Source organism: Elephantulus edwardii, unplaced genomic scaffold, assembly GCF_000299155.1.
Source record: "Elephantulus edwardii isolate Elephantulus edwardi_28Jun2011 unplaced genomic scaffold, EleEdw1.0 scaffold00110, whole genome shotgun sequence".
NCBI classification, from domain to species: Eukaryota; Metazoa; Chordata; class Mammalia; order Macroscelidea; family Macroscelididae; genus Elephantulus; species Elephantulus edwardii.
Genome location: NW_006399860.1, coordinates 8,513,151 through 8,522,393, shown reverse-complemented (window position 1 = coordinate 8,522,393; position 9,243 = coordinate 8,513,151).

Below are 9,243 nucleotides of genomic sequence, written 5' to 3'. Positions count from 1 at the left end.
ACCAGTGAGATGAACTAACAGACAAGGGACAATATATGTGGTAAAAAATGTCTGTGGCTGTATATCTATCCTGATGAGTGTGAAACAAAGTTTCTCCGTGGAGGCTAGGAATTTGAAGCTCTGTCTCACTTTGAGCACATGGCCAGGAGGGACCAGTCCTTGGAGAAAGATATCATGCTTGGCAGGGTGAAGGGACAATGCAGGAGAGGAAGACTCCAGATGAGATGGATTGATACAATAACTGGGGTATTAAGGGTAGGTGTGTCAGACTCAGTGAGGCTGGCTCAGGACAGGGCAGGCTTTAGAGTTGTATTCTCATACAGAGTAATGAATCGCAGGCGACTCAACAGCACATCACAACAACGACAATTCTGCAATATATATCTCCCATTGACAGTGTTATTTTACTCCGCCTTAACCAGAAATAAAAAATAAAATTCTGGAAAATATACTTTAGGCCCACTAAACTGGTGCATGGAAATCCCATGGTGGGGGAAAAAAGCAGTCAGAAAATAAAAAGATATATTTTATGGGACATACCTTTAAATTGATGCCTGTGAGCTGTGGTACTGGAGAAGAGTGTTGAATATACGATGGATTGCTAAGGAGAACAAACAGATGTATTGTGGAGAAGGTGAAGCCAGAAGCTCCTGGGAGTCAGGGATTCTGAAGCTTCATCTGACATACTTTGGGCATGTTGCAAGGAGGGACTGGTCCTTGGAGAGGGACATCATGCTTGGCAGAGTGGAGCGGTGGCGAAGGAGAGGAAGACCTTCGATGAGATGGATCAATTCTGTGATTGAAGCAGTGGGAAGGAGTGTGTTTGAGATGGCTAGGATGGCACAGGATAGAACGGCATTTTGAGCTCTTGTACATAGTGTCGCTATGAGTCACAAGAACTCGATGGCACATAACAACAACACCTTTAAATATTAAAATATACCTCACTCAAGTTATAGAATTTTCAAAAGCATATGAAAGTTAAATATTGAATAAGGAAGACTGAAAAAAAAATTCAAAAGGAAAATAAAAATCTGCCTTGTGAGAATTGCAGCCAGAGAACTCTTTGACGATAAGTGTATTGCATACTTTGGGCATGTTATAAGGAGGAGCTAGTCACTGGAGAAGGACGCCATGCCTGGAAAATAGGGTCAGAAAAAAAGAAGAATACATACACTCAATGAGAAAGATTGATATAGAAACAGTAGGCATCAACATAGTTGAAAGTACTGAGATGGCATAGGGTCAGAGAAGGTTTGGTCTGTTGTGTGTTGTGACATTATGTATCAGAATTAATTTAATGGCACCTAACAAGTTGAAGAAGCATAAAACAAAATAAAAATTAGTTTTTCCCTGTCAATTTGGCTATACATACACATTTCAAACTAATAAAATGGTCTCCAAATAGCAATAACAATATCATAATGCTCCCTAACATAGTAAAATTACTTTAGATAAAACAGAAAATGGATTAATTGAATCCTTTCTCCAAAAGGGGTACAAAATCTTGCTTTGTTGGTTGTTCATTTGTCTTTGTTTAATATTGTTTAATATTCATTCTTCTAATAGATTAATATTTTCCTTTTATTTTATTTCCTGTAAAATAAGTACAAAGAAAATATTTAACTGTTATTAATAACTCCCTACTTATGTCTTATTTCATGTTGTTAAATGCCATCGAGTCGTACGCGACTCATAGTGACCCGATGGATGGAAGACCTAAACACTTGTATAATTTTCATACTTTCTCCAGGTTCATAGGGTTTCTTTCTGGAGGCATCCTATATCAGAAGTGGATATCACTCCTGCTTCCAAGCTTGTTTTATTCAGGGAGCTCCACCAAACACTGTCCACCCTGGGTAACCATTATCGCGTTTGACACATCAGTGTCATAGTGTTCAGCTTCACAACAATAATGTAGTTTTAAAATATTTACCTCTACGGAGGAACCTGGTTTCACCCTCTCTAGGTCATACTTGTTTATTCTCTTGGTAGTCCACTATATCGTCAATATTCTTCTTCAGCAGCACAGATAAAAAGCATCTATTCTTTCGTAATCCTTAGTTATTGTCCAGCTCTCAGATGCACAGTGAACAATTGAGAAGATCATGCCTTGGATCAGTTGCACCTCAGTTTTTAGATGAATATCGTTGCTCTTTAGTTCTCTGGAGAGGTCCTTGCAGATTTTCCCACTGCATTGTTCTTTTATTTTTTATTTCTTATTGGCTGGTTCCTAGGATGTTTATTGTGGATCTGAACAAGATGTAATCATTATAAATTCAGTCTATTCTCCATCTATCCTGGTGCTGCCTATTGGCCTGATAGTGAGGAACTTTATTTTCTTGATGTTGAGATGCAAGCCATATTGAAGCCTGTATGCCCTGATCTTGGGCAGTGAACATGTCATGTCATGCTCAGTTTTGAGGAGCAGATTTGTGTCATTTGCATAAGGCAGGTTACTAAGTCTTCCTCTGACCCTGATGCGACATTCTTCTTCATAAAAATCAGACTCTTAAATGATTTGTTCAGTATATAGATTAAACACTATGGAGAAAGAATACATCTCTGATACACCCCTTTCTTGATTTTGAACCATGCAGTATTCCCTGGCTCTGTTCGAGTAGCAGCATCTTGGTCTAGGTATGAGTTTAGCATGGGCACAGTCAAGTGTTTTGGGATTCCCATTTTTCTTAGTCAGTATTAGCCATAATTTGTTCTGATGCACACAGGCAAATGCCTTTAAATAGGGAATAAAACACAAATAAACATCCTTATTGTATTTTGCTTTCAGCCAAGACCTATCAGACATCAGCAGTAATATCCCTAGTATCACAGCCTCTTCTAAACCCAGGTCATATTCCTGGAAGTTCTCTTTTGATGTACTGCTCTAGAAATTTTTTAGCAAGATTTTATTTGCATGTGATATTAACTGTGTTTGATAATTTCCACATGACCAGTTTTGGGAATGAAAACAAATATGAACTTCTTCAAGTCAGTTGGCCAAATAGCTATTCTACAAACTTTTTTGCACAACCTGGTGAGCATATCCAGGACTGAATTTGTTGAAATATGTCAGTTGGTATTCCATGAATTCCTGGGATGTTATTTTTTTTTGTCAATGTTTTCAGTTCAGCTTGATGGTCTTCTTTTACCATTGGTTGTTAAGCATATGCTACTTTTAAAATGGTTCTGTGTCAGCCAATTATTTCTGGTACAGTGACACTGATATTCATTGCATCTTCTTTTGATGCTTCCTAGATCATTCAAGATTTTGCTCATAGTATCTTTCAGCATTGAAACTTTAAGCTTGAATTTTTTCCTCAGTTCCTTCAGTTTGAGAAATGATGAATGAGTTCTACCCTTTTTATTTTCTGACTCCAGCATTTTTGTATATTTTTGTATATTTCTTTATAATGTTTTGCTTTGTCTTTATGACCTGGCTTTTGAAATCTTCTGACTCTTTAACTTCATAATTTCATCCTTTTGTTTTGCCTTTTTGCACTTCTAGTGCAATATTCATAGTCTCTTCTGACACCTTTTTGTACATTTTCTTCCCAAGCCCCTAACCCCAGTTTTCTCTTTGAAAAAAAATTTCATGGTTGTACAATCTTCACCCGCCCCCCCACACCTTTCCACTTTACTTGCAGCTCTTATTCTGGACTGTTGTAATGCAAACAATACCTAATCATACATTGCTTTTAAACAGTTCTTTCCTTCATGTGTTTCAATGCAGTGTAAATTATTTAGGCCCGCTTTTCCTAGATTCCCCCAAACCCGCATGTCAGTCCTGTTTTATAACAGTTATATTATGCAGTATTTTACTTTTGTGACTGAGATAGTTCACTCAGCATAATGTCCTCCAGGATCACACATTTTGTATAATATATCATGAGTTCCTTGTTTTTCAGTGGTGCAAAATATTCCATTGTTTGAATATACTACAGCTTCTCTATCCATTCATTTGTTGATGGACATTATGGTTGTTTCCATTTCTTTGCTATTGTGAACAATGCCACAATAAACATGGGTGTGAATATATCTATTTGGGTGACAGTTCTGATTTCTTTAGGGTATATTCTCAGGAATGGAATTGCTGGATCAAATTGTATTTCTGTTTTTTGAGAAAGTGGCATGTATTTCTAAATATATATGTACACAGTTCTATCACTACATCTCTAACTTCATTTCTGTCACCAAGGCCACAATTTTTCCAGTTACCAGTTCTTCCTGGTTTCCAACTTATACATTCTAATTACTGATAATCTTTTTTGAAGACTTGATACTGAAGAAGTAGATGCTCAGTCCTTCCTATTTATCTGTCTTAGTCTGGAAGTTCTCCTATAACCTGTCCATAAGGCAGTTATTTGAAAGCAACAGGTATAGGTATTTAAAAGAACAAAAACAAGAAGCAGTTGTCTGGTAAAAGAAAAGGGCAGTGCATGGCCTGAATAAGGAAAATTCTGCATCAGGGAGAAAGATAGGTCCTTTCTCAATATCATAATCTGTATGTTGAACAAGAGTTCAAGGAGGTAAATTATAGACAGAAGAATGTGGCATCGGGATTATAGAAAGACTCTGCAGCAGCCTTGTTTATGCAAATGACACAGTCTAGCTTGCAGAGAAGGGATGAAGACTTCAAATATTGAAAAAAATAAATAACTTCATCCTTCAATGTGGATTCCATCTTAACATCAAGAAAACAACAATCTTCAATATTAGATTAAAGGCAATGTCATGGCGCATGTAGAAAAGAATTAAATTGTTGAATATTTCATCTTACTTGAAATCAAACTTAACACCAAAGGTAACAACAGTCAAGAAATCAAAAGATGTGTTATATTGTGAAACTTTGCTGTCAAGAATCTGTTTAAATTTCTAAAGATTAAGGATGTCAGTTTAAAGACTAAAGTGTACCTAATCCAAGTTGTGGTATTTTCAATTGCATTGTATGCAACTCACAGTTATCCAATGAATAAGGAAGACCAAAGAAAAATCGATTCTTTTGAATTGTGGTGTTTGAGAAGAATATCGAACACATCATAGACTTACAAAAGCAAACAAACCAAAATACCAAACAAATCTTTCTATGTGGAAGTGCAATCAGTGTGTTCCTTAGAAGTAAGGATGATGAAATTTTGTTTTACCTGCTTCAGGTGTGTTACCAAGGCAACAAGTCTCCGAAGGAGGAAACCAAAAAAACATTATTCTGGAAAATTCAAACAATCAGTGAAAGAGAGGAAGATCCTCAATAAGATGGACTTACAAAGTAACTATAACAATGGGCTCATGCATGCCAGAGTTTGTGAAGATGGCACAGAATGGAACAAGGTTTAGCCTGTTGTTAATAGAGTCATTATAACTCATAGCTAATTTTATGGCTGGAGGCCTTGACCTATCAGGTGCTAGTTGGGGCAGCTAGGAAGGGAATGATGGCAGGGGAGGCAAGAGAACAAGGGCAGGTACTGGAGAGACAGGGTGGGAGTCTGACCAAATACATATGATGCTGAAGGTGAAGGGAGTGGTTATCCAACCCTGAATCAGTTAGTTGCATAATAAGAAAATGTCTTTCATTTCCAGTTTTGAGTACAATGCTTGTCTTTCAGATATTGTTCTAAAGCTAAGAATCCAAATTAAGACAGACTAGGAAGCATGGTTGAGCACACACTTCCAAAATAACAGGTCTTTAAAAGCCCTAGGAACAATAGCTCACAGTTAGATGAGACTAACAGATATACCACCAGAGGCTGAACTTTTATATCAGAAAACAAAGTAGGAATAACAGTCACAAAAAGACACTAGTGATTGGAACATGAGATCTGAGAAGTTTCAATGTAGAAAAATTGGACATTATTAAAGAAGAAAGGGAAGGTTTAAACATTGACATACTAGGCTTTGGTGAAGTGAAATAAATTGGCATAGAATATTTTGAACAAAAAAACTATATCAATCATATGATCTACTACACTGTAAATTTAAAAATGAGGAAAAATGGTATCACATTCATAGTCAAAAAACCATCTTTAGATCCATCTTGCAATGCAGTGTTGTGACAGGACTCATGCACACATAAAGAAGACCTATTGAAACCACTGTTATATGCACCAACAACCAACACCAAAGAGGAGAAATGGAAAATGTCTACCAATTTTTGCAGTCAGAAATCAAACATGCAACCAAGAGCCATTAATAATAATTGGTACCTGGAACATAAAAGTTGGAAACAAGGAAGAAGGAGCAGTAGTCAGAAAATATGGACTTGGTTACAGAAAATGAGGCAGGAAATAGAATGATAAAATTTTGTATAATTAATTATTTTTTATTGAAAATGCCTTTTATAAGAAACATAAATGGCAACTATAGACATGGATCTCACCTGATGAACTACAAAGAAATCAGACCTGGGGAAAGAATTGTTGGAGAAGGTCAGTATCAACTGTGAAAATTAAACAAGGTACAGGTTTTAATTTGTGAAATAGATCGTCAGCTACTCACATGCAAGTTAAAGCTGAAGCTAAAGAATACAAAAACATAGGAGCTCTGGTGGCCTCGTGGCAAGAAGCTGCACTGCAATCCCAGAGGTATGCGGTTCAAATCCACCAGATGCTTTGCTGGAGAAGGAGAGGCAATCTTCTCTTGTACCAGTCAGATCCAATTTGATGGTACACACACACACACACACACATGAAATAATAAAATAAATTTTTTAAAAAAGGAATGTTAAGACAAAACTACAAAAGCCAAAATTTTGCCTTGAGTCTATCCCATCTGTATTTAAAAACCATCTCAAGAACAGATTTGAGGCCTTGAACACTAATGAACTAAGACCAGATGAGCTGAGGGAGGATATCAAGAGTATCATCCATAAACAATGTGAAAGGTCATTATGAAGACAGAGAAGGAAGAAAAGACTGAGATGAATGTCAGAAGAGACTCTATTGCACTAGAACACAAAGAAGCCAAAGGAAAAAGAAGAAATAAGGAAGACTTCAAAAGGCAACTCAGGAAGACAAAGCAAAAAATTATAATGAAAAGTGCAAAAAACTGAAGTAAAAATCAAAGAGATGAAGTTGCTTGGCATTTCTTAAGCTGATGAAACAAGAACAAATCCAAGACTCAGGTTGCAATATTTAAAGATGCTATGGACAGAATGGTACAAAATCAGGAAAAGTGCAAACAGGGATGCATCTTATTTCCATACCTTTTCAATCTGTACGCAAAACATACCATCCAGGAGGCTAGATTTTATGAGGAGGAATGCGGCATCGGGATTAGAGGAAGACTCATCAACAATCTGCTGTTATGTACGTGACAGAACCTTGCTTGTCAAAACTGAGGAGGACCTGAGACATTTGCTGCAAAAGGTCAAGGACTTCAGCCTTCAATATTAATTGACGCTCAATATCAAGAAAACAAAAATTTTCACCACTAGGACAATTGACAGCATCATGATAGAAGAGAAAAAGATTGACATTGCTAACAGCTTCAACTTGCTTAGCTACACCATCAAGCCTCTTGGTACCAGGAGCCAGGAAATCAAAAGAATAATTGCATTGGGAAAATCTGTTGTTAGGGACCTCTCCAGAATACTGAAGAGCAATTATGTCAGTCTGGAAACTAAGGTGTGCCTTATCTAGGTCATGGTCTGTTGTTAGAGACCTCTCAAGTGTACTGAAGAATAATGACGTCATTCTATAGAAAAAGGTGCACCTGATCCAAGTCATGATTTTTCACAATTACTTGGTATGCATCATAAATCTGGACTATGACTAAGGATGATAGAAGAATAATTGAAATATTTTCGCTGTAGTGCTGGATAAGAGTATCAGATAAACAATGGACTATTAGGAGGAGAATGTCTGCTTTCAGGGACCTCTCCAAAGTACTGATGAGAAATTAGGTCAGTCTAGAGACTAAAGTGTGTCTGATACAGGCCACGGTCTTTGCAATCACTTGCTATGCATCAGAGAACTGGACAATGATTAGTGATGACAGAAGGAGAATTGATGCCTTTGAGATATGGTGTTGGAGAACAGTATTAAATATACCTTGTACTGTTAACAGAAAGAACAGGTACAACCAGGCTGCTCCATGGAGGCATGGATTCTGAAGCTTAGTCTGACATACTTTGGACATGTTGCAAGGAGGGACCAGTCCTTGGAGGGGGATTCCATGCTTGGGAGGGTGGAGGTACAGCACAGGAGAGGAAGATCCATGATGTGAGATGGATTGATGGAAGTGGTGCATCAGGCAATACAATTGGCACAGGATAGAGCAGGGTTTAAGGCTGTTGTATATAGAGTTGCTATGAGTCTCAGGTGACTCAATGGCATAACAACAACAACTAAAAGAACAAACAGGTTCATCCTGGAGAGGGTGAAACCAGGCTATTCCTTGGAGGCAAAAATTTTGAATCTCCATCTGACATACTTTGAGCATGATACTTGAAAGAATAAAGGAACAGCACAAGAGAGGAAGACCCTGGATGATATGGATTGACTTAGTGACTGGGTAAATGGAGGTAGGTGTATCAGAGACAAAAAGATTGGCTTAAGATAGAGTAGGGTTCAGAGTTGTTGTACATAGGTGGCTGTGAATAGCAAGCAACTCGATGGCACATAACAACAACATCAGCAGAATATTGAATGACCCAGGAAGAAATCAAAAGAAAATGGAAGGTATACCAGAGTCATTATACCAAAAAGTATTGGCAACACATAAGAAGCTTATGAGACAACATGATCAAAACACAATGGTGAAGAAGGAGAAAGTTCAAGGAGCCCTGAATTAATTAACAAAAAAACAGGGACCTGGAAACTGATGAAATACCAACTGACATATTTCAACAAGCAGATGCCTTCTTGGATGTGCTCACCAGGTTGTGCTAACAAATCTAAAGGACAGCTAACTTAACTACAGATTGGAGAATCCATCTTCTCATTCCTCCAGAAAAAAAGGTGATCTGACAAAGTGTGGAAATTATCAAACAATATCACTAATATCCAATAGAAGCAAAATCCTGCTGCAGATTATTAGAATAGAACATTGACAGAGATACAAGATGGTTTTAGAAGAGGTTGTGGCCCTTAAACATCATTGCCAATGTCTGATGGATTTTAACTGAAAGCAGAGTACTAGAAGAACATCTATTTGTATTTTATTGATTATATAAACCAGATCGATTACATATGTGGAAAGAACCGCTGGAGAAGCTCAATATCAGCTGTGAAAACTAGGCCAGGAGCT